Here is a 25,271-nt window from a genome sequence, read left to right on the forward strand (position 1 = left end):
CGGGTTGGACTTGATGGTCCCCTCCAACCTGGGATCCTCTGTGTCTCTATGACCCCCACATCGTCCCTCACAGCCTGTTCCCACAGCATGTCTGTCCCTCACAGCCTGTAACAATTCCCTGCACCCAGCAAACCTCCGCTCCTCGGCAGCGCTGGGCTACCAGCTCCACTTCGCCAGGTTAAATTGCCAAAAACCCCGCGTTTTCACCCCAAAGCCTGCCCCCAGCCCAGGTGTGCTTATTGTTTTACAACACGGACAAACGTCCCCTCAAAAGATGAGGTTTTGCCTCAGAACCGCAGCAGCACACGGCCGCACCGCCGCTCCAGCCGGCACCGCCTCGCCTCACCTCACGGCCAACGGCCGCCGCGAGAGGCGCGGCCGCCGCGAGCCAATAGGAGCGCGCGCGCGGGCGGTTATTCACGGGCGGCGGGCGGGGGGCTCCGGCCCCGTGCGGCCAATGGAGGGCGGGCGGCCGTGGGGCGGCGCGCGCTGATAGGGCGCGTGCCGGGGAGTTTTGGCCGGGCGCTGCAAACAGCGGCACGTTGCGAGCCGAGCCGAGCGGAGCGGAGCGCGGCCGAGCGCAGGTGAGCCGGGCGGGAAGGGCGGTGATGCGCGCCCGGAGTCGGATCCTCTCCGCGGCTCTCGCGCTGTGCCCGTTGCTTCAGCGGGGGTTCCGCCGCGGACCGGAGTAGGCCGCGCTGCGTCCGAAGCCGCAGCCCGCGGGGTTCTCCCGGCCTGGAGCAGGTGCCCTCGGCGGGCGGCGGTGTCCCGGGAGCTGTGTGGGGAGCGGCTCTGTGGCGGAGTTGGGGCTCTGCGCGTGCCGTGCGGTGCTGCAGAAATTAAAGGGGGGGGGGGGGGAAGAAAACTCCTTCTGAAACCCGGCGTTGGGAGCGGTGTGCCCGCCTTAGGAAACGGATTCTTTTCCAGCGGGCTCCGTGATTCCGAGTGGAGCTCGCGCTGCCGCTCCCAATGAGGTGTTAACTTCTGTCCTGTGGGGCATCTCGGGCGTTTGACGCGGGCTGGCTGTCAAAGTGTTGCTCTTGGAACGGGATGAGGCAAGCGGGGAGCTGCTATCTCTGTTGCTGGAAGAGAAAACCCAAAGGCAGAGTGCTGGGGCTGCAGCGTGCCCTCGTTTATGGCACAGCGCGTGCTGCACCCCTGCCTAGGCTGCACAGTGAGCAGCACCAATCTCCGGGCACAGCAGTAATTTGCTTTCCCCAGGGTGCTCCTTTGGCTCTTGCCTGAAGAAGGCCAGATCTTAGCAACCAGGAGCGTCAGCACCAGCCTCTTATCATTCCAGCGAGGAGTTCAGGCATGTTATTAATGCAGTTTGAAAGCTGGGCTTTAAGCTTCAGGAGGTGCTGAGTGGCTGGGTCCTGGTAGCCTTCTGTTTGCTGACTGGAGTGTCTCTGTTCTGGAACTGTCTCCAATTATTTCTTCTCCCTGCTTTTGGGATAGGTCTTGCCGGCTGGAGCTGGTGCGCTTGGAGTTGGACCCAGGTGTGTGGCACGTGTTCATAGGACAGCACCTGGCCCCAGAGAGGGTGGGCTGAGCTGCTCTCTGAACTCATCCCGTCCTTTCTGGAGCTGAGCTGTGAGCTGAGCTGTGACTTAAGTTCCTGTCTGTCCCAGTATTGCCCCAGAGAGTAATAATGTGCTTCATGCAGCTTGTTTGTATCTTATTTCTGCCATGGGTTTCAGAGCCAGTGCTCCTAACTCACGTATTCTTTAAGTGCTGATTGTCTTTGCCTGACACAAGGTTCTTGCACTAACTGGTTTTTGAAGACCAGCTTTTCTTTGCCGGGAAGGGATTGTGGACTGGCTCATCCCCAGGGGCTCTTGGGAGGTATCTGCAGTGGGCAACTGGTCAGCCTGCAGTACAGGGCTTGGCTGTGAGCTTCCTCTTCCTACAGAAGCTTTTTATTTTTTTCTTTAAGCTAATAAAATATTATCATGCTCCTGAATCTCTGAATGAAATGCTGCTGCAGAGATCAAAGGAAGAGTCTCGGGTTCCTTCTCTTTAGGTACAGATGAAGAGCAAAGAAGGGGTCCCCGCTTGATTGTGTGCCACCCTGCAGCTGCCATCTCAGTGAGTATGAGAATGCTGAATCCTGCTTGTGTGCGTGCAAGTCTCAACCAAAGTCCCCACTTCTTTTAAGAGGGAAAGCATCTTGATATGCTGTGCGCAGGAGGAGTTCCTTAAGGGGCTTGACATATCTCAAGAAAGTTGTGGGACATTTGTCTTCAGTGATAAGTATTACATACCAATATGCAAAACCAGTCCTTGTTACCGGTGGCACACTGAGGAGGAACACTGCAGGCAATACGTTTAAGTGCAGTCTGACTAACTTCTCTGCATAAAAGGATGGGAGGTTCTGGGTGGGGAGCAGCAGGAGTCATCTGTGTGCATGGTTTTTGCATTTTTTTAATCAAATCATCAGCTGATGGAACTGGACAGGGAGGAGTGGGGGAGTACTGCAAACCCTACAAGACCCAGGTCATGCAGCTCTGACTGTAGTGCTGGCCCAGGCATTGGAAGAATATTTTTTGGCTTGTCTTCCCCTCACAGTAAATTGTTGCAGCCCTGTGATGGATGCTTTTGAAGATATTTTCTTTCAAACCGTATGTGGGCAGTGGTCTCCTTTACAGTTGGATAGCTGCTGTTAGTCCTGGTGTAATTCTGGTCCTGCTGCAGCAGGGGAAATATTTAAAAGGGCAATGTAGCAGTGTTCTGGTTGCTGGAGAGGAAGCACTGTTTGAGTAGCAGTCGCCACTGGGTCTCATGTAGTTTAGACATTGGCTGGATTTGAAGAGGTGGCACTATGCTGAACTTGCCGCTCTGTGCTTCAGCTGAGAGTCTGCTTGCCAGAGTACTGTCTCTTGCTGGTGTTTGTTTCCTGAAGTTACTGAAGGTTGTATTAACCCACTTGTTTGTGCCAGCCTCTCTTTAACTGTAGAAGGAACAGTCCGGTCTGCAAGCTAAGTCTCCTGTGCAGTATCAGTGCTGACCTTAGAAGAGCCTTTACAGACTCCCTGCTATCCTGGAGCAGGGAAAGGAGTCACTCTTATAAGAGGCTTCAGGAGAAGCTACCATAAAAGCTTAGGGAGCTGGATGGCTTCTGGGTCTCCGGAGTATGTCTCTGCCTGACTGAATCTGGTGCAAATTGGGGCATGCTGCCGTATTGGAGGGGAAGGGACATGTGTTAGTGGGGAGCTCAGAGTGAGGATAGTGTCTATATTGGAGTTGTGGAAGGTAGTTTGCTTGATAACATCTGAAATCAATATCTGCAATTACTCTGCCTTAAGAAGATGCCTGGGGAGAGCCTGTCTGTTGGTGCTGTGAAGTGCAGGTAGCTGATGGGCAGGAGAAGAGTAGGTGAGTCTGTTCAGCGTTTCAGAGCACCGTCAAACACTGGTTGCAGGGGGAGGCAGGTTCTGCTTATGTGGGAGGGTGTGGTTCCCTTTTGGAGCCTTGTGCTGATGCTGTGCATGCAGGCATTGTAAGTAGGCAAATAGTGTGAGGGGGAAATGGCTTGGTTGAGGTCTCCAGCAAAGCCCACTTCGAGTAGAAGCTCTTCCTGACTCCTGTGTGAAGGAAGATGAGCAAATGCTGCTTCTGGGTGACTTTTGACCATCCTCTAACTTGTGCTCTGGCAGATGCTGGTGGCTGCCCAGCCCTACCCTGCTGCAGAAGATTGACAGTTGGAGAAGGCAGGCAGTGCAGCCAGTTGAGAGGCAAGAGGGCCATTGAGGAGGCAAGTTACCCATTCAGCTACTTGCCAAAAGCAAGGCCTGGGTTGCATGTGATATAAATCTGATATAAGGTTAAATGTTACTGGCTTATGCCTTAAAAGATAAAAAAGCATTTCAGGAAAAGTAGGCAGACAGTAGTCCTCACCAAGGTTCTTCTGCTTACCTTTCTTCTTCATAGCTTTAAATTCCTCTTCTCTGATATGGAGTCATTTTATGTCACTAGCTTCTCAAAGCAAGTGACATCCTGTAGCAAGTCACTGATGTGCAGGTAGGTGACCCAGTCATCTAATATGCAGTTAAATGAATGTGGGTATCTGACTGTAAAAGTAGTGAGGATGATTGAAGTGTATAGAAGCAACTGCTGACATAATTCAGTCATTGTGACAGATCTGAAGTAGTTAGTAATCTTCATGATAGATGAAGCATCAAAGCACTGGGTACAGTAGATAAATGAATGAAATTAAATAAAATCATGTAGTTAAGCATGTGGTTTTAATTAAGACAGTTGTTAAGCTTGACATGCTTGGAAAAAACTGTCTGAAGTGCTTAAGAGAAATCCTGATAACTGGTAAATTGGGATGGAATACCATTCTGGAAGATAAAAATGGAATGAAACATCAGCGACTTCATAAACGTGTGGGAGAATGGGTGTTGATTTGTGGTCATTGGTGGGGTGTAAGCTGGTATGCATACCTGTTTCTGTCTCTCCAGAAACTCAGATGTTTCTCAGACTTGTATGAATGACACACAGGTGGTGTCTTTAAGGATTGTCCTTGATCCTAGAAAAATGTGTTTAGTTAGGGGCATACACACTAGACCAGAATTGCAGGTTTGTTTGGAGATGAAACAGGAGATGTGGCAAAAGAAGGAGGTCCTGTTAGGTTCCTAAAGAAGGCTCGTGCCTTACTTTTAGGGCTGCCACGGATTAACAAGTATAACTTTTTTTTTCCAGGATTAAACTTCAGGCTATCAAAAAAAAAAAAAAGCATCTGGAAGTCTGACTCAGCCTTTCCTCTTTTCCACCTACTGAGGTGTTGCTTTCCGTCTGTTTTTTTTTTCCTGTAACCTAGACAAATATGGTTGTCAGACAAAGTTTATCATTAATGACAGGGTGCAATCAAACACAGCATAGCTGTAGTTGTAACTTAGGGATTGGAGGACCAAACTTGCTGGTAATATTTCTTAGAGTGGGTTAAGTCTTCAGAAATATTTTTGTGTTCCATTGCAGTCTTCAGTTTTATTTTTGGCAGAAGTGATAGGGACAGAAGCAGATGGAGAAGTATAAATATTTGTCATAAGTGTCAAATATGTGACACTGGAGAATGATTTCACTGCTTCCATGTGCTTGTGTCCCTGGATGGGGAAGTTCTCTTGAAAGGTCGAAACCTTCTGAGTACACAGCTTCTTTGTGAGCCGAGGCTTGCAGTTGGAAGGGAAGGCTGTCCCATGGCAACTGAGAGCTTCTCATTCTGGAAACTTGCTGGTTTAGGGAGTGAACCTGGCTGGAAATAAATCCCTGTATATTTTACTTTTTGATGTCAACCAGCTCATGAGCTGAGTCATGCCTTGTGATAAAGGTGTGGTTTGCTGAGGACTTGTTTCTGTTGGGTTGCTGCCCTGGACAGGCATTATTTTAGGGTGAGTATCTCTGAGAGAGTTGTGTGGTTTTTTCCACAAGCCATTTGGGATTTATTTAGCCTGTTTGTCTCTGGGCTGGTTTCAGAGTTTTCTGTAGATTGGTGGCTGCGTTCCGGGAAGGCTCTGAAGTGTTGTAATTAATTCTTCAGTGTTGTTCAGAGTTTACGGTGGAGTTGTTAGCTAGTTAACAGCGACTGCTCTAATTATTCTGGTGTTAATATAAACAGTGAGGCTGTGATGTGCCATTCTCTGCTGGAGCAGCACTTGTATATGTGCCTTTCTGAGATGGAAGTGTCTTTTCCCCTCTTTCCTGTTCCCATGCTGTACACTCTGCAGACCAGTTGCCAAGCAGGAAGGCCACAGAAGCATAGCCTTCTGTTCTGCTGATACCAGTGTTGAGAGGTGCCTACTCCCCTGAGGTCAGTGGAGCCAAATTCACAAGCCTCACTCGTTTGTTTTATGGCTGCTTTCTGCAGCTGCTTTCCCCTGTTAGTCTCTGCTTTCCCACACCACTGTAAATGAGAAGGATCACACCCCATCCTTTTCAGCTGGCAGAAAAGCCTGGGTTCTCGATTGGAGTCCTTGCTGCAGAGCTGAGTTGGAAGAGTTGTGTTGTTGTTTGCTTTTTCTTTCTTATTAAGTGATCAGAAGCATGGAGTTGTTTCTCGAGGTGAGAGGATAAGAGCAGCTCCCTGAATCCTGTGATTCTGGTGTATTGTCCCATGGATGTTTTTAGGGTTGGCTGCTTGTTTTTTCTCAGCCGAGTGGCTCCATAATTATGTGACCTTGTGAGGACAAAGCAATAACGGCATATTTTTGAATGACCATTAGGTCCCTCTTTGACTGTGCACGGCAAGATTCTTGTCTTTGCACAGCTGTAAAGATGACATTTTCTTCACCTTAAAAAGGGGAAAAAAATCTTGCCTCTGGTGTTCTCTCTTCACATTATTTCTGCTGTGGCTTTTGAACTCTGTACTAAGTAGATGCAATTCCTACAGCCACACAAAGTTCTGAAGTGCAGAAGGCTGGTCTAGTACGTAGGATATTAATACAGACTGATTCATTTTCCTTCTGCTACAGATTTCCTTGGTAACATGAAGCCTCAGTTCACAGATGGACCCAAACACTGTGTACATAGCAAAGGTGTTAAACAGAGCAGACATGAGGGGCTCAGCTGGGGGTGGGGAAGAGAGAAGTAAAGAAGTGCTGTGGAAGCCCAGGCTGAATAATACCTTCTGAGGATGCATTAGTGTTGGATTTACAACTTCTAGCCTCTGTGGTGAGGATAAAAATGAGTCATACCAAGGAGTGTGAGATCATGCTCTACTGACCTGGACTTCAGTACCTACATTTGGCAGTTCAGTGCTGTATTGGAGTAGAGCTATGCAGCCACCTGCTGCTGTTCTGGTGACTGGTGTTTCTCAGTTATCCCTGTGTTGCTCAGCTGATTCACAATTTTACCTTGCTGTCTTGTGTGTGCAGTGGAGGTTCTATCAACCCTGTAGTTTGTGTTGCCTTATTAACTTAGGCTGTTGTGCTGTCAAGCCCATTACAATAAAAAAAGAGCTTCAGTGTGGGTGCCTCCTTTCTTCTTCTCTCACCTATAGATAGTGGTTCACTTTCTATTCTAAAGAACAGCAGCAAGTCCTAAAAACACAGAGGAGTAGGTGATGATATAACTGCTTTTATGCAAGTAGTTTAGGCACAGCCTGAGGAAGCCCAGAGATGTAGGCTGTCACAACTACAACAGATAAAGCTGAGGAATTGGGCAGCAGCAGGAAAAAATGTGCCAGCATAGCCTTGTGGAGTACTGTGTGCATGCATGCTTACCTGAGGCTGAGCAATTACCACCCCCTGTGCTGTTCTGCTGCTGCATTAGCTCTGTCAAGTTGCTCTCAACTAGCTTCTGCTTTGGTGCTTTCTCACCACAGTAGTGGCAACACGCAGGAATCACCAGAGCCTTTCTCCTGCCTCTGGACCTTCTCATGTGCTAGATATGGCTGGTGGTCTTAGTTTAATCTGCTTCTTTTGGTGTGGGCTCTCAGAGAAATTGGGATGCTCAAAGGGACTCCTGCTGGAAGAGATCTGTAGCTGCTGTGTCATGGTAGGTGTCTGCTACCAGACTCCCCCTCCCCCTTGCACAGTTCTAGCATGTGAGGCTTTGCCTTTTTGCAGGCAAGAAGCTGGAAGATGTGTGAGCTGTGTCCTCATCAGGAACCTGAAGTGAATCTAAGGATGAATGACAATTCCATTAGGGAAGGGACTGCAGCATGTGAGAAGTAGTGGATGTAACCTGGAAGGAAACTGGTAGTTTTACCCCTGAAGGAGGCTGAGTGCTACCCTGGAAGAGCTTTGCTTCTTCAGAGCTTCCCTCCCTGTCTCTTAAGAATGACTGCAAATCAGATTGGGGAAAAACTGGGAGGACAAGAATGAGAACTGGGTTTGGATAGTTTTGATACAGAAGGCAGTAGCCCTGTGCTGAAGAAATTGAGATGTCTAAAAAGGCAGCTGGACCTGATGCAGTGTTCCTGTGACAAAGAAAGGATTGTAGTACACATGCTGTATGCCAGCCACCTAAACAAGTCTTCGTTTTGGCACTTCCTCACACCTGGTTCTGAGAATGTTGTCTGAGTATTGCTATTCTGTGATATTTGTTCTGGAACAGAGAACTTGGGTTTCCTTGTATTAAGTGTGCCTACTGTGAGTGGCAGCATGAAGGCAGAGGACTCATCTGCTGACCTCTTGCTGTTTTCCCATGGTTGGTGAGATGCTTTTGTGCTGAGGTCAGGAACAACCTCTTCCACAGCTGTCAGGTAGCCTGACTGACAGAAGTTAATAATTCCAGAGTCTCTTAGCTCTGTGAAGTTAGAGTGTAAAATAGACTTGAAATGGGTGTGGGATTTTTGTATTTTTGTTTGGTTTGAGTCACCATCCCTGAATGTGTTTAAAAACTGTTTGGATGTGGTGCTCGGGGACATGATTTAGCGGTGGGTTGTTAGAGCAGTATGGTTAAGTTGCAGTTGGACTTGATGATCTTGAAGGTCCTTTCCAACCTGAGCAATTCTATGATTCTGTATGGGGCTGGGGAAGTAGAAGATGTCTGAATGCAGCTTGCCATGCAAACTCTTGCTGAGTGAAGAGGGAACAGGAATGTGCCTCTGCCTTGGGACTGCATTATGGGATTACTACATGTGTGGTGTGTGATTTGCTGGAATTGTCAGGAGATCCTCTGTTTCAGCTTGTCCAGTGCATGCAGCACTGTCAGAGGGGGGACTGGGGAAGTGTGAGCATCTGAGGAGGGAGGAAATGTTTTAGGCAAATGTGGGAGAACTCTACATTGCTGCAGATCAGCCTGGACCTTATAAAGGTGCCATGTAGGTTTTGCCTGCCTTTGTCCTGTGGTAGTGTTCAAGAACTTCGGTGCTTTCAGCTGGCAAATCAGGCCAAATTACTGCTGTGTCTTTAGAGAGATCAGGCATCTCTTCCAGCGTGTTTCCATACTCTAATCAGGCTTCTGCTTTTTCCTTTCTCATGCAGTATTGATGTGAGCAGTGCCTGTAATTTGCCTTGAAGCAATAGTAAAAAGGCATGACTTATTCATAGCAATTTCTGGGAGTTCATTCCTAAATGCCAGATAGATTGCTTCAAGTCAGACTGTAGAATGGAGCTGGCCTTTTTTTTTGTAAGGATCTGAGTTTTCAGCATGCTTTTTCAAAGGAACTAAAAAGTGGTCATCCAAAACGATAATCGCAGATGTGAAAGGGCAATATCAGATTGTGCCCCATTTGTGGGAATCAGTTTTCCTGTGGTGCATGCTTCCAGCCACCAAATGAATGGGTAAGGCAGTTCCAAACATCGGTTTATTTGCCTCATGGTTTCTCATACTGAGAGTATAAATTTTGCTCCAGGGACCAGTGTTATCCTTATACAGCATCAGGCATAGGTGATAATTGAGCCTGAAATGCCACATCAATGGAAACTAAAGCCTCCAGATCAGAGTTAATGAACCGCAGACACTTGAAGGATACAAGACCAAAGGGCAGTTTCTTAGCTACAGAAATGTTTCCAGTTTGACTCCAGCGCAGTGTGTTGCTGGGCTGCCCTGGCTCAATGCCTGCCCAGCTTCCTTGGGGAGAAGCCCCTTCTCCCTGCAGGACAGAGGGCCTGTCCCTTGCTGCTCTCAAGGCTGGAGCTGCTTGGTGTGTGTACACCAGCCTCCTGCTGATGTCATGGCTGCAACGCTCGGGTATTTCTGCATTTCTGGTGTGAGCTGGATATTAATTCCTGGATTCACCAAGGGCGTGCTGTGGTTTCTGCCAAGTACTGAGTCTTGTTCCGTTACGAGCTTGTGGAGCTCCCAGAATCTTGAATATTCAGTGTTCTTCAGGTATGAATAAATATTTCCTTGCCCTGTATTGTTTGCCTGCTGTTAAATTCATTGCAGCCTCTAAGACAATACATCTTCTTCCTTTCCTTTCTCCTCCCATGCCCCAGCTTTTATTAACCTAGAAATATGCTGACACTTCATTGTCAGAGTGGTTTCTAGCACATTGGGGAGCTCTGTAGTTTCTTTGCAAGCTGTCACTGCAGCTGCATTCAAGGGAAGATGATGGCTTACTTCATCTCCTGGGGTATTTGTTCTTCCTTGCTGATGGCTTTCTGCAGTATCTGACAACAGACAGCTCTGGATGTGTAGCTGTTTCCCTTTAAAAGGGGAGGGGGGTGTGGGGAAGGGGAATTGAAGAGAATTACTTCATTGTACTTCAATAATTTATTTTAGCAGGGCTGTCCGCCTGCAGACTGTCCTGCCAGATATGTGTATTGGTTTGAGCCTCACTGAAGGGTCTGTTCCATCCTCACGATCACTTGGTGCCTCTTACTGTCATAAGAGTTTCTTAGTTTTCCTGTGAATTCTCAGCAGTCACTTAACTTGGTGCCAGGTCTGGTTCCTGGCAGGCCGGGGGCCTGAGTGAAGCCCCTGTGGTTGTCAGGAGCAGGTACGGGCGCTTGCACTGTCTAGGATGATCACTTGCTGGCAGCCAAGGCAGCTTGCTTGTACTTTCTCAGTTAATACCTTGTAGCAAAGTTATTCCAGATGTGGTTTACTTGTTGACATTGAGAAGTGGCATTTCCATGGGCAATTCATCTTTTCCAAAGCCCCGACCTCTTCTGAACCCTTCCACAGCTCTGATATCTTCCAGGCTGTGCCATTCTGGCATTTGGGAACTCAAGTGTCCAGGCTGAAGCACCTGCATTCAGCCAGCTCTGAGGCAAAAGGATTCTCCTGATGACTTCCAACCTCACCGGGCCTGGTTCTTCCTGTCCTTCACAGTCCTATCCTCCAGCTAGACGGTTCTGTGGAGGTTCACCAAAGGCTTTGTGGACACATGCAGCTTCTGCATGGAGGTAGGAAGCCAAGAGCTGGAGCAGAGACTGCCAAGTGGCAGGAGGTGTGGAGAAGCGTGCTCAAAAGGGACTCTGAAGATGCTCTGAGGTCACTGTGAAGTCTGAACAGTGGTCACTGGGGGAATGTGACATGTAAAAGCTGGAGCTGTAAAGGGTGTGGCAAGGAAAGCAATGTATGTAACACTGTTCTGTCGTGGTCAAGAGCTGGACTGTGTGGCCTTGGGAATCCAGTCCCTCCTTTGCAAAGCTGGGACAACTGGAAACATATTTCAGCTGCTGCAGTGACCATTGCTGTGGCTGCTGAAACTAGTCAAGGAGCAGTGTGGTACCAGCAAACTCCAGAAGCAAACCAATCCTCTAATAGCTGAGTCGTTAGCTGAATACTCTCTGGACTTCACTGTTGGAGGTGACTGTCTTGGACCAAGCGTGGACCACAGCCTTGCTGTCCTTTGTTACAATTCTCCATACTGAAGCAGCCATGAGCTGTGGTCACAGTGCAGAAGGGATGCTCGGATGGTCTGTGCTCGATGAATCTCTTGAATCTATGCTCCTCTGAAGCCCTAGCACCTCCCAGGCATGTAGGGGTGATGACCTATCTCACAGTAAATCCATATGGATGACAGCTGTTCCTTCACACCTGAGGCTGGGCTTGCCATGTATCTCACATGCTGGGAAGGAGCTGCTCCTTCCCTGGATACCAGGTAGGACCTGCACCTGGCTCTTCAGTGCATTAAGCCAAACAAACTCTGATTAGGGTGGGTGGAGTCTCTCCTGTCAAACTGTTCTGGCTGCAACTTGAGTCTCCTTGGAAACCTGTCATTTTTCTAGTATTTTAAGCCCACCTCCCAGAGAGTATGGGAATTGTAAGTATTTAGATATATTGTAAGAATAATGTAATTAAAATTCTTAATTTTATTTTTCATGTATGAGTTTTTTATTCCTTTGATTTAAGGAGTGGTAGTAGCTAATTGGATTCTGGGCCAGGCTTGCATAAGCATCCGGGGGAAGGGACTGCAAATGAGCCTGGTTAACCAGGAAATTGCACATTTAAATATAGTTCTCAGTAGGGTCAACAAAACACCCAAGGGGCAAATTAAGAACAAAATCTCTGATGATGCGTTCATTTAGCTGCAGACATTGTAAGGGAAACAAAAAGGAAGCCTGGAAGTGAGGGGAGCAAGCTGAAGGGTAGGTGTCCCATCTGCTGTGTTTCTGTACTGTTGCAAGTCTCTCCCAGGCGGCAGGATCCTTCTCTTGTCCTCTGCGTTGGCTGGTGTATTGGCTGATTCCAAGAAGAAACTACTGAACTGACTTTTTCGGGGGGTGGTATCCCTAGAGGATGTAAATCCATGGTTCACATAATGCCACAAGGCTGCTCTCGCTCTTTTCAGCTTTGGCACAAATCATGGTGGTAGGAAGATGAGATGAAACACCACATTGTTTTCCTTATTTGGGTTAAGAGGGGACAACCTTCTCTGTGAGACTGCTGCTTGCTTCCCAAACTGATGAGTGGGATGGTGCTTCCTACCCCTATGGTATAGACCAATTTCCCTGAATTGGAATGCTGGGGAAGTGACTACAGCTAGTGACAGGAGCCTTATTCATCCTGAATAAAGATCCTTACACCTGAGTAATCCTTGACTGAAAGCCAGCAGTGCTCTTGAGTTTGACTAAAGTGTGGGTGTTTAAATTTCCAGCCCTGCTTGTCCCTTGATTCCTGAGGGGCCAGTGGGTTGTGCAGCAGAGAACTTGCACTTCGTTGTTTCACAGTCTGAACCAGTCCTTGACAATTTTATTTTCACCTGAAAGTTAAGATATACTGTGGCTGATGGAGAGAGAAATCTGGAAGAGCAGTTCTCATTTCCTCAGGCCTCAGGCACAGCTCTCAGTGCTCTCCCTTTGGTTCTGATTATCTCCCTGGAGCAGGCAATGGGTTCAGGTAGACAGAGTTAGTCAGGAATTATGCCTGGTCCTAAATCCTTTCCCCTGGGGGGCTAGGGGACTGTTGGCCTTTTAGGCTACCTGGAGTAAGACTTCACAAAAGCTGTGGACCCCAAAGGGGAAGTAGCAAGCTGCTTATCCCACCTTATCTGCAGCTTCTCAGAGTTCTGTCTCCCCGTCTTGCTCCATGGGTGAGTTTCACGTGGCTGAATGAGGAGCTGTGTGTGCTGTCAGTGCCCCAGCCCTTCTTAGTTGTGAAGGGCATGGGTGCCTTTAAGACCTGCTGGAGACTTGTGTAACTGGGTGCTACTTACCTTGTTACTTAAAATGGCATGCAAGATGTACCTTGATCACAGAAATATTTGAAGCCTTGAGATTGAAGACAAATGGAAGGAAACAAAGGAGCAAAGTATCTTTTTTGGACTATGGGGAGTATAGTTCACCTACTAAGTGCTCTGTTAGCCATGGGTGCTGCATATTTTACAAACATCTTGAGAAATCATACCTTAGAAGAGGGCCCTCTTACTTGATGGGGTTTTCTGTGCTGCTGTTCCTTAAATCTAGTACACACAGCCTTAAGTTTATGTAGATGCCAGTTGAGGCTAGACTTTCAAGGGAGTTCAACACCCCCTTAAAACCACATGCCTTTTGGGGATCATTTCTTAAGCTTTCTTTTCTAGTGCTTGCTTTGTTTATAAGTTCTTTGAGCTGGAGTTAGCCATTTAGTTTGTCTTAAAGCACTAAATGCAGTAAGCTCTATGTTAACTGGTGCTGTTGTCATGCTATTGAGAAGTTGTAGTAACCTGGCCAAGTTTTTTCTTGTAGGCTCAATGCCTGGATGTCTAAAAGGAAAAACTAATTATAGTGTGAAACAAAGAGAACAGACTGGCCTAAAGGAAATGTCATTAAGGTTCTCCTCAGACCCTGGGTCAGCACATGTCAAATCACAGCTGCATCAATCTCTTAATTTCTTCCTCCTTCAATTTAAATTACCACCAAGTGATTTCTTGGAAGTGTAACTACATTTTATACCACGAGAATGGATCTAGGGAAAACAGCCAGAATTCAAATATTAAAGGTTGGGCTGGAGATGCAGAAGCAAACCAGACAGTTTGTTCCCTTTCCTTCTTGGCTTGTACAGAACATTTGTGTTGAGTTCCTCATGACCCTTCAGTGAGGTCTGTCTGGGGCAGTGGGTATGTGGGTGAATTATCTTTTCCAACTCTCTGAGAAGGGCATTGGAGATGCCTGAACATCCCTGTGTGGCTGGTAGGTATAGTAAAAATGAAAAGGTGCTTTCTGTGCAACGTGTCAAGCTGCAGAGCTCCCTTCCTTTCTAAGCTGTTAATGTATGTTCCCCTCTGCCTCCAAGCATCTGCTATTGGTCCCTGTTGGAAACAGAAACTGGGGCAAGGTGGATATATGCCCTTACTCAATGTACACTTTCCTGCATCTCAAATGTAAAATGTAGCTCTTGATGAGGAAGGAAGAACAGCCATGAGTCCATAATACAAATGTGCAGTTCCATCATTGTCCTTTGCAGTTCCTCAAGACGGGAGATCTTGGTGTCAGCTGGAGCCACAAGGTGGGACCAGAACCATGTAAATCAGAACTTGCTTTTTAAAAAAAAAAAAGGGTGCATTTCAGTTTTTTAACCTAGCTTCCTTCTGAAACAAGACCCTGTGTGAAAGATGGACCATGTATCTGTTGTGTGTCTGTCAGTCCCGTCTCCTACCCTGTGTACATCAGCTTCTGGAGCCTTTGTCCTCCTGGGCTCAAATGCCTCACAACAGTTAAGGCTTCAGAGACATGTCGTCATGAGTTCTCATGGAAATGGTTGGCTGGGTAGAGAAGGAACTTGTTAAGGTGAGGGCCTCCATCAGTTAGTTCTGCTCTGCCAGGAAAGCTGACTTGGTGCTACTTCTCTCATCTTCAGTTCTTGCTACCCTCACCATGCCCTCATTTCCCTTTGCCTACCTGTGCTGCTCAGTCCTTAAGGCTCCTTGTGCAATGCTCCCCTCTGTAGCTGAGTGGGATGGCTGTGTGTCAGTGCTGGGCTGCTGCAGAAGTCTCTGAGGAACAGTGGTGCTGGGACATATGGATTCTGAGCCTCAGGGCTGCTGGGTGTCCTTCACAATGGAGCAAAGAGCTTGGGGAGACCAGCAGGTTGGGAGGTTCAGGATGCAGGGAGCTTGTCTGTCCACAGCCTAGTACAGACATCCTAGCTTTAAGAAAACTCATAAGAAGTCTTCAGAGGAATGCCAGCAAGGCTAACGTGTCATGTCACACTGCTGTTCTTCTGCTGCACTAGTTCATCTGATGTTAGTTGGCATCCTCTAGATAATTGGATTACTGATTCTGAGACCATTCTTCCCTTTCATAATTCATGTGGAGAGTTAATACAGAAATCCCTGAAACATAAAACAGAGCCAAAGAATATGCTGAGTTGGAAGGGACTCACAAGGATGAGAGAGTCCAGCTCCTGGCTCCAGAAGGGAGCACCTGAAAATCAAACCATGCTTCTGAGAGCGTTGTGCAGATACTTCCTGAACTCTGGCTGGTGTGGTGCCATGACTGCAGCGCTGGGGGGCCTGTTTTCAGCTGGAAACAAGATTTGCAGTGTTCCTTTTCTAACGCTTAATCTTCCAGCTTTCCCTGGGCAGGCAGAGCTGAACCCTGTTGCACAGAGAGAGGAAGATGCTGTGCTGAGGTCAGGATGAACTAAACAGTGTCAGATACAGGCACAAATATACCTGCCTGGGACCCAACTCCAGCTGAAGGAGTCAGCAGGGTGCCTGAATGTTCTAATGGACTGAGCAATTGCAGTTCGGCTTGGGTGCTGGGTAATAAAGAGGAGCACAGAAAATAAAATCCATGAAGGAGATTTAATAACTGGGGAGAATAATTGTGAAGTACTTCAGAATATTAACCAATGGCTGAATGCATTTAATTAGCTTAATGAAGCTGGGTAGCTGTGTTCTTTTTTTAATCAAACAGATGGGCAAAACATTATGCACAAAAATGAGTTCTGAATACAATGAATGCATTTAATTAGCAAATAAAAGACAGAAAGGGGTTTGTTTTTCAACTTTAAGTGAGAGATTCTTCGCTATTGAGCGCTCTCAAAAAAAAAAACCTTGTGTTGTGGTTTCTGTCAAGCCCCAGATTGTTGTAACTTGTAATGTCTTGTGAATCTGAGCCGGGTGCAGGCCTGTGGCTGGCTGCACCTGTGGGGAGGTGAGTGTGCTGGTGACAGCAGTGCCTTGCTGGCCTTAGCAGAGCTGTGCTTGCATGCATGGCATGGAGCCATCAGCAGCTACAGTTATGGGCTGGATCCCCAAGGACAGGCTCAGTAGCAGTAATACTGCTTAACCTGCTGCTACAAAGCCTTTTAGCTAAGCGTTTATATGATCACCACTATTTTGCAGAAGGGGAAAGGATGGAAATAGTAGGTTGAGGTTAAGCAGTGAGGAGGCAAGTTCAATGTCAAACGTATGGTGCTGCTAAAGGTGCCCTCAGTATTCAGGGCATCGGTGGAGCAGTGCTTGGAGGCCTTGCCAGAGGACACACAACCACCTGGCTGTAGTGCTTCTGGCCCACCTGAGGAGCCCACTTGCTGCCCCTGGTTTCTCTGTCCCAAGGAAGGCCCCAGCCTGCAGCAGGCTGTGCAGAGGGTTTGTAAGCCTGCTACACACATGTATACACACATACACAGACGTGCACACTCCTGCACTCTTCTGCCAGTCTCTCTAACCAGCTTTTTTGTGCCACAGGAACCTCTTGCAAATTAATAATGTACTTCTCCAGGCAGGAGACTCCCCTCCCTGTGAGCCTCAGTGCTAATGTGGGTCTGTAATGTAGATCTGTCATCTCTCTGTCTCACCAAGGCTGTGAGTGTTTACTCAAGCCTAATGTTATAAGCTGAATGAGCCATTTTGATATTAAGCCTATAATAATAACACCTTGCAGCTAAAGAGCATGTTTTTCCCCATTGGTGGATTACTCAGCTCTCTTTTCTTTTGAGGGAGTGTTTAACAAAAGCAGAGACTTTCCCAGACTGTGTTTAATTAAACAGAGCTCAGAGATGTCTTTTCGTTTCAGTACTATGACTGTATTGCTTTCCAGACTTATCTCTGGGGCAGGCAGAAATGGAGCGTGTGCTCTGCCTGCAGTCAGCCCAGGCATGTTTCCTGTCGGGCTGTCCCACCTGCCCAGCAGTGTGCTGAGCCCATGTCTGCCTGGGGACCTGCAGGCTCAGAGTGCTCCTTGGTGCTGATGGGGGACGCAGTCTTTGTGGCAGCCTCTAAAGTTGAGCAGGTGCTTGATTGGAGCCATGTATTCTCTTCAAGTGACGGCTCATCTAACGTGCCTTTAATTATAGCTAAGATTTCTGGTCCTAAATTCTACCTGTTTCCTTTGTTTTATAGGAGCGTTTGAAATATGATGGCTCAGTTATCTGCAGTTAGGTACAATAGGAGGACTGTAATTTGGAAGTTCCTTATTTCTGTCTTAGGGGATTTTTGTGAGCAGATGGTGATGTGCTCCGGTTTTGCTTATTATTGCAGATCATTTGCCAGCTAATTTTTGTGACTAAAGCTTTGGCCTGGAGACTGTTTAGAATCCTGGAGTCAGGTTTCTGGTAGAAATACTTGAGTTTGCAAATTTTCAAATCCGGTTTTGTGCTTGTTCCCTGGTGTCACTGTTAGCAGGAGATTTTTCTGTAGCAGGTGCCCTCTGCCCTGCAGGAAAGGGGCAGCTCGTGGAACAGAACTTCCCTCTTGGCAGCAGCATGGGAAGTGGCACTTCTGTACCCAGTTTTAAGTTTGTTTAATTTTAAAGCCTGTTTGGGTTGAAGTCCTACCCTCAGCATCAGTGCTATCGTGCTGGGCTTCCCAAGGTCACATTACTGTTTCATGTACTGCAGCAGTCCTACTGCCAGAGTGTGAGTTTGGTACAGGTGCTGCTCTGTGTCTTCACCTGTGCAGGCCAGCAGCTGGAGGATTGGCCTGTAGGCAGCTTGCACCCGTGGGGTCCTGCAGCCACCTGCCCATCTCTCCCTCTCCTGAAAAGTTGCTGTGATTTTATTTTATTTTTTTTGCTCGTTTCTTGCCACCTCTCCCTTCTTTTAAAAAAAGAAAATTTCTCTCAGATGTCTCTGTAGAGCTGGCTACGGTAGCTCCTTGACTGATTTATTCTAGTATTTTAACATTTACTGGATTTACGTAACAGCCAAACAATCTGTTTCAGGAGTTTAATATAAACCTGACTCTTGTGAGTCACATTCATGTTAGCAATAATGCAAAGAGAGGCAGCTGGGGGAGTGAGGAGGTGACTTTTTCTAGGTTTCTGTACAGAAATATCTGGCTGCTTGAAATATCTCTGACGCCTTGTAGCTGCAGAGCTGCCAGCTCTCCTCCACCAGTGGGGACTTGTTCTGAAACTTTGGAAGGTCAGTAGGTGCATCGCATCAGTGCTCTTGGCTGAGCTCAGGGGCTTTCCAAACGTATCTGGGCAGTGCTGGTGTCTCAGCAGCTTCACAGCTGCGTTGGGTGTGAGGTGCCAGGTGAGCTGGGCTTTTTCGTCAGGGCTGCAGAAGGGAGATCCATCGGGATGATTAACAGGAGTTCCCACAGTGTGGCACGTAATCTGCTGCTTGGAGTCCTGTCCAGGCTGAATGATTTCGGAACTCCCCAGTTCCTCTTGCACAGTTGTATGTATGCTGCAGACCTCTGGAGCACTTCTGCTGCAGGCAGTCAGACCCTCCTTGCTCCTGAGGCTCTGTGTGCTGGTGGGCTTGCATTGTTGTCAAGTAAAACAGATCCCCAAATCGTGTTGTCTTTTAGGAAAATCCTCAGCAGAAGACTGCAGGAATTCAATGCTGGGTTTGTGTTTGCATCACTGCCTGTGTTAGAGCTGGCTGTTCAGGCAAGCAAGCACTTCTCGCCCTGCAGCTTGCCTATTTGGATTCTTTTCTTTAGAAAATAAATGCTGGCTGATGAGATCCATTACAGCACTAATTTTAGAGCATGCCAAACCCTAGGAAATTGTTTTCACCCTTCGGTCTCATTTCTCTTTTCTCAACCCCTTCTCACTTTGTGAAAACTGCCTTCATCATTCTTCTACATGTCTGGTGACATCCTGCTCGCTGTTATCCTCAGGCATTCTCCTTCCAGCCCTTTTCTGATGCTTCTTCACTCCACCACTTGACACTGCTGTTACAAACACTCCCTGTGGCTGCAGGCAGCTGTGTTGGTGCCATGCAGCAAGGAGCCCTCCCGTGCAGCCTGGGGCAGCTGGTGCAAGATGCCAGCAAGTCCAGAGGGAGCAGGGGAGGCAGCTTCTGAGTGGAATTTCTTATCCTTGGGCATCCGTGGCTCTGTAAGTCTTTCCAGTCACACCCTAGCTTGCTTTCCATAAGAGCAGGAGGGAAAATAGAAATTTTCCTTTGGTGCGCTGCAAAGTTTAGGTAGCAGTCCCATAGCTTCAGTATTTCTCCTTGGCACTGATGAAACCTGAGTCATTGCTCAAGAAGATGGAGCAGGCAGTGAGGGAAATTCAGTTGGGAACTGAAATACTTGATCGATGCCAGAGGAAACAATAGTGCACAAAAACCTAGATTTAAAACACGATTGCTTTTGTCAGCTGGAAGCTTGCACTGGCTTGAGAAGAGCCTGGATGTTTAGCTTGCTGTCTCCATTGAAAGGTGGCTGCAGATATCACTGCTTCTTTTAGCACTGCTTCTTGCTCACAGTGTGTAGCAGAGCCTGATTGTGCTCTAGATTAAAGCTGGTGGCAAAAGTCCAATGGTTTCAACCCATCCAGTTTTCCGAGGCTCTCTGGAATACGTTTTTTCATGGGTTTGGCAACCAGATATGCCTGTCAGTTGCTGCTGCAGCCATTAGCGGGCAGATTTCTGTAAGACTTGGTGCCTGCCCTGGAGGGACCTGTGAAAATCTGCCCTCTCCTGCCCCATCTCCCCAACCCTTTCTTGTCTGCAGAGCGCCGTTGGGTGGTATGTCTCTCAGAGAGCCCTCTCTTGCTTTTCGTGCCGGGGCTCGGTGGAAAAACTCCCTGCTCCTAGCAATTATTTCATGCCTTTCCTGGGTGTGCTCTGAGCCCCATGGCTGATCAGAGGTGTCAGCCTGCAGGAATTCAGCAGGCGAATGTCTCCATAGTCAGCCTTTGTGAATGTGGCTGAGATAAACCCTTTACTGAACTAAATGTGGTAACAGCTAATCCTTTGGAAACAGTCACCTGGGCCCTGCCTGATGAAAAGAGGCTTTGCTGCTCTGATTCGCAGCACTGGCAAGAACATTAACTCACTTTTATTTGGAAATGAAAAGTACCTCTCCAGGTACTCTCCAGAGTTTAAGGGATTAGGGTCCAGCTGGAATATTAAGGTATGTTTTTTGCAACTTCCTTCTAAATCTGTAGCTTTAAAAGGGCAGTCAGCCCTGATGGGATGGGAGATCGCTGCTGCGCGTGCTCATGCTCTGGGAGAGGTGATCTGCTGCAGTGCAGGAGGCTGGGAGCGCTGAGGGTTGACCCTAGGAGCACTGGAACAGAGTGCATCTTTGGCACTACCTGTGCTGGAGTGTTCTCCTGGGAGCCAGGGCTCAGCATTGTGAGTGAGCCCTGCTGGAGTGGCCAGGCAATGCCTGAAGGGCTGAAGCTTGTCTGATCCTTGCAAAGAGCCAAATGACATGACCATTTTCCAGTTTGTTCTGTAACAAGTGCTAGAGGCCACAGAGAGCATGGTGCTATTCCAAAGGCCTTGACGACTCTGCTTTGTTTCCTACCTGTGATTTGTGCTGGTTTCTTTCTTTATTTTTTTTTTTAAAAAACACAACTCCTGCTTTCAAAATCCTGTGCTAGAAATTCTATCTGCGTTGAAAACAAAACTCCCGTACTTTAGTGAACGCCACTTCAGGCTGTGTTTTGAGGCCAGGCTTTTATCTTGGTGCTGGTTTCCACAAGGCTGCATGTGCGACTGCTGAGCCTCAGCCCTGGCAGCTTTCTGTGTGATACTGAAGGCTGTTCACCAGCAGGCTGGCTGGCTGAAGGGATTAAAACTGATATATGAAATATTTGTCCTTAAAATAATGAAAAACTGAGAAAAGAGTAAACACTTGTGTGAAGTATTTGTTGTTCAGAGCAGGCTTGAGTATTTAAAACGCTTCCAAAATCCCGTTGCCTTTCAACCTGTGTTTCTCCTACTGAATTTCTATTTTAAGTAAATAGCACAGAGTTAGCTCAGAAAAGATACACTGCTGTTCAAAGCATGCTTTACTGGTTAGGTATTTATGGGAGATGTTCAGGAAATGAGCGAACACTTGAAAGTGTATGTATTATTTATTATTGTTCCTGATTAATTACCACTTGAAACCTTTCGGTGGTTGTTTCGGCTCTGCGTGTTCTCCCAGGCAGTGCTCTGGCAATGTATGTGCTGGCACTTGTCCCAGTTAAACACTGCTGGAGATGAAAGAGCAGCCGTTGATCTGTGGGAATGGGGAATCTGGGTGATGGAAGGTGGATGTGCGGCGCTGGGTGAGGGTGGGTGAGCTCTGCAGCAGGCAGGAGCACTGAGAGGCCTGGTGACAGCTCAGCTCTCCCAGCCCCAAGCTGAGAGGCTGCTGGCCCCATTCTGGGAGGGCAGCAGGGTGTGGTGAACGTGTCTGACTTTGCGTGATGAAGTAGTGACAGGCAGGAGTAAAACCTGATTCTCAAGCATCAGGCTGCCGGCAGGAACGCAGGCTCCTTGTCTCTGCAGCGGTGGCTCCTCGTCTGGAGTGGAGAAGTCCAGAGTAATTGCTTGGAAGAAGGAGGTGACTCTTGCCTGTCCCAGGGATGTGAACTGTTCTCACTCCATGGGCTTGTAGGTCATACCACGCAGCTACTTGTCTGCTCCACGCCCTCTGCAGGCTCCCTGCCAGATGCTGCAGTAAGATGATGCAGCACTATCTCCCTTCCTGCCTGGGCTTCCAGGGTGGGGACTGGGAACCCTCTTTATTTATTTTAAAGCCCACCTGACATAGTGAGTGAAGCGCAGGTCCCATCCAGCAGTTCCTCCACAAGTAATATGAGTTTCTAAGCATGTGCTTATCTTAATGAGACCTAAGCAAATGAGGCATGTTTTGAGATACTTATTTAGTTCCAATCTGCACATCTAGTGGAATAAATGAATTAAATTCCACTGGAGAGGTGGTGTGACTCCCTCTGCCTTCTGCAGAGGCACACAGGTGTGCTTGGTATGCTGTCTTGAGGCCTGAGTGACCCGATGCAGTGATGCTCAGGTAGCAGAGCAGTCTTGCAATGCAGCTAAGCTGATGTTATGCTCAGTTGTGGTGGGAAGAATGCCCTTTCCTCACTATTGCTAGCGTAAGGTGAGGTGGGCCCTTTTCTCTCTCATCAAACAGCTGTGTCTGAGCTGCACCATGGAGATGCAAGAAGTTTGTGGAATGTTGCAACTGGAAAAGTTCCGTAACCAAATGACTCCTCTGGGGGAGAGGAGTGAGGGGGCCTTCAGAGAGTCATGAGGAAGAGATGTAGGAATGTGCTTTGTTATGGGTTGAATAATTTTTGACGCAGAGGTGGCAGCATCACATTTAATTGTAAGCTGGGGAGTTTCTTGGGAATGCGTGATTGACACCCAGTGAGGAGAGCAGGAGGTTGCTTCTCATCAGGTTGTCATTCCTGCACTCCATTTACCTGGCAGTACTCTCGTGGAGACTCCTCTCTTTGGATGCCTTTAACCTGTCTGACACAAAACTTCCGTGCAGCCTCGCCCAGCGTCACGGAGCCAGCAGCATGCAGGGAGCCAGCAATTCCCACAGCGTGGAGAACCATGTTGAGGTGCACTTCAGTTTGTTTCTCTTCAGCTGGTTTGCTTTAGCTGCACTTGGGCTTCTTTCTCTCAGCTGTTCTTCTGTGTGCCAGCAGACAGGAGCCTTCTGGCTTTAAGTTGGCCTGTGGCTCATTCTTACCCAAGCACACTAGAACCAGCCAGCCTTGCTCAGGAGAGGAGGGACTGGTGGTTTGATTGTTATGAAAAGGGCTATTAAGAGTTTTGTTTTGCTGCAGGATAAACTTCAGCTAAATTCTTCCTCTTGGCCCTGTCCCCTTAATTAAGAGCGTGTTAAATGCTGTGAGCCTGAGCAGTCTCGCTGCACAGTAAACCAAGAGTGTGGGATTTAGGTGAGTCTTTTGTTATTGCTGAGCAGGGCTTATACTAATAACTACAGCAGAGATTGAACCCAATCCCCGATGAGCTTTCTGGGAGTCTGATTAATCTGTTTAACAATGGATTGGAGTTTTTGTTTTGATCTTTTTCATGAGAGTTAAATTTTTGTCCCTTTCATAATAGCTGGGGCTCATGTAAGCACAAGCAGTATTGCTTTCCTAATTGGCTTCAGGTTTATCTGTGTCTATTATGTTACAGTTTGCAGGAGCATCCGTCACCATGGCATCGGAATGTTTCCTACGCCAAAAGCACTTGATAAGTACATACATCTACGTGCATGCATACTTTCTTGGTCTCGTGGAAAGTGTGAAGACATTCTTCTGGAAGGCTGTTTTTGCATGGTTGTATTCCCCAAATACCTAGCTTTGCAAATAGCTCTTTTCGGCTCATGCTGGTTATGGCTCTGGTCCACATGCCATTGTAGAGCATCTTTCCACTGAGCTTTGTACCAGAACCTGTACAAGTAGAATTTTGCTTTTGTTATTTATGGTTCATATTGCAGGGATGGCAGGGTACAGTCCACTCATGCTGGACCAAGACAGTCAGCAACAGAGCTGGGCTCAAAAACTTCTCGTCTGAAGGTCAAGGTAGTCAAAGTATAGCAAGAGGAGGAGAAAAAGTAGCAGCCCTGTGGTGGGGAAAGAGTACAAGTGTCCAGCTAGCCACTAGTGTGTCCCCTGGGCAGGCCACAAATGCTCTGCCTTGCTTGGACTTTCTGGAAAATACAGCAGCAGTACATGGAAGCACGACACTGAAAGTGAAGATGCAGATGTTTAATGGCTTTGTGGCACAAAATGCAGTGTGGTGTAGAGCTGGGTGAACCAGGCTGCCCAGCCTGTGCGTGCTGTCAGAAATGTTCCCCTGTCTGCAGCAAAGGCTTCTTCCTGTCTTGATTTCACCTCTTTTTGAGTGCAGCTGGTGATTGCTTTTCATGTATGAATGCTTGTAAAAGTGGGGCTCCCAAAACAGACACAAACTGTTTGTATATATTAATGACTTCAGAAAGCTCTGGTTGTTTAAAGACAGGGTGATGATGAAGTTGCTCTGGCAGCACTCTGTGGAGCAGGTCCAGAGCCAGTGGCAGGACAGCATGATGACAGATGCATCCAGCTCCATCCTTGGGGAGTTTTGCCCTTACTGACTTTACTGTCATGCTAATGGTGAGGTGGGAAGGAGTCTTACAGGGGTGAGAAATGTATGTGAAGTGTGTAACCTCCTTGAGACGTGCTACTGCAGAGCTGAGGGTCAGCAATATCTCACCAGTAATTTCTGTCTGGAACAGGATTAAACCCTTAGCCTGAAACCATGGGCTTGTAATGGCTGGGCCTCTATGAACTGCTTGAGTCTGGGTGTTTTCCTAGGGATCATTTCCTCCCACCAGTCCTCTGGGAATTCAGCAGCCAGGAAAGAGATCTCCATCAGTGTCAGTGACCCTGGCAGCAGGCCTGCCTTGCCTGCTGGTTGGATGCAAACAGCTTGCGGGAGTGTTTCCAAGGGGGTGAGACTGTCCTTACGTCTCCGCAACACGCTCCCAGAGAAAGGGATTAAGATGCCCTGATAGAATTAAGCTCCTTTCTCCCTGTCTCTCTCTATCCCCAAGGTGCATCTATTTATTTGCTGAGAACATCTGTCTTTCGGGTTTGCTTTTCACTGCAGCCTGCATAGGTTTGAAGTGCAGTGGTGGTGGGCTAGCTTGCAGTCTTTTAGCAGTCAGCGAGTGCTACTGCAGTGGCCAGGGAGCTGGAGGTGGCTGGTGAGGTCTTGCAGCTGCACTGGTGATTGGGAGAGTGGCTTGGATGGCAACAAACAGAGCAGTTATCCCAGCAGGGAGCAGATGCATCTCATGATTCTATAACCACGGTGTAAGAGCTGATAATTACCCTTTAATGTGAAGGATGCCTTTAGTGTGGGAGAGGTGACTAGTTTGCAGTAGTGTGAACTGCATTTGCATTGGAGCTGCCGTGCACTTCTGAAGTCTGTTGCTTGTCTCCCCTCCCTCTCTCCTTAGTGGTATGATGTCTGTGGAGAGCAGTTGGTGATCCCAGTGGGATCTAGGTGGTCACAGCCACCAGACCTGGCTTTGGGTGGGATCTCAGCTGTCTGTCCTGAAGCCCTTGGTCTGAGTCCTTAGTGGGGGTGCCTCGACCCACCTGCAGCATTAGTGCTGTTGGCTGTAAGGATGCTGGAAACCAACTTCTCTCTCCCTGAACTTGGACCTGCAGCTTGTGAGAAGCTGTGTTGTGGTCGCTGGATTTAGCATACAATGCTAGCAAGGTTTTCCTCTGTGCCGAAGG

At 47.8% G+C, this 25,271-nt stretch overlaps 1 protein-coding gene across 8 annotated transcripts in view; it reads left to right on the plus strand.

Annotated features, from left to right (window-relative positions):
* The window catches only part of CAMKK1 (calcium/calmodulin dependent protein kinase kinase 1), a 91,284-nt gene continuing 66,434 nt past the window's right edge, over positions 422 to 25,271 (plus strand). The window contains exons 1-3 of one of the 8 annotated variants that reach the window (XM_021416044.1): positions 422 to 584; positions 1,459 to 1,499; positions 2,024 to 2,088. The gene's annotated coding sequence lies outside the window, so the exon portion shown is untranslated. The other 7 variants (XM_021416048.1, XM_021416043.1, XM_021416047.1 and 4 more) reach the window with 7 other exon arrangements.

The sequence above is a fragment of the Numida meleagris genome, chromosome 18, assembly GCF_002078875.1.
Source record: "Numida meleagris isolate 19003 breed g44 Domestic line chromosome 18, NumMel1.0, whole genome shotgun sequence".
NCBI lineage: Eukaryota > Metazoa > Chordata > Aves > Galliformes > Numididae > Numida > Numida meleagris.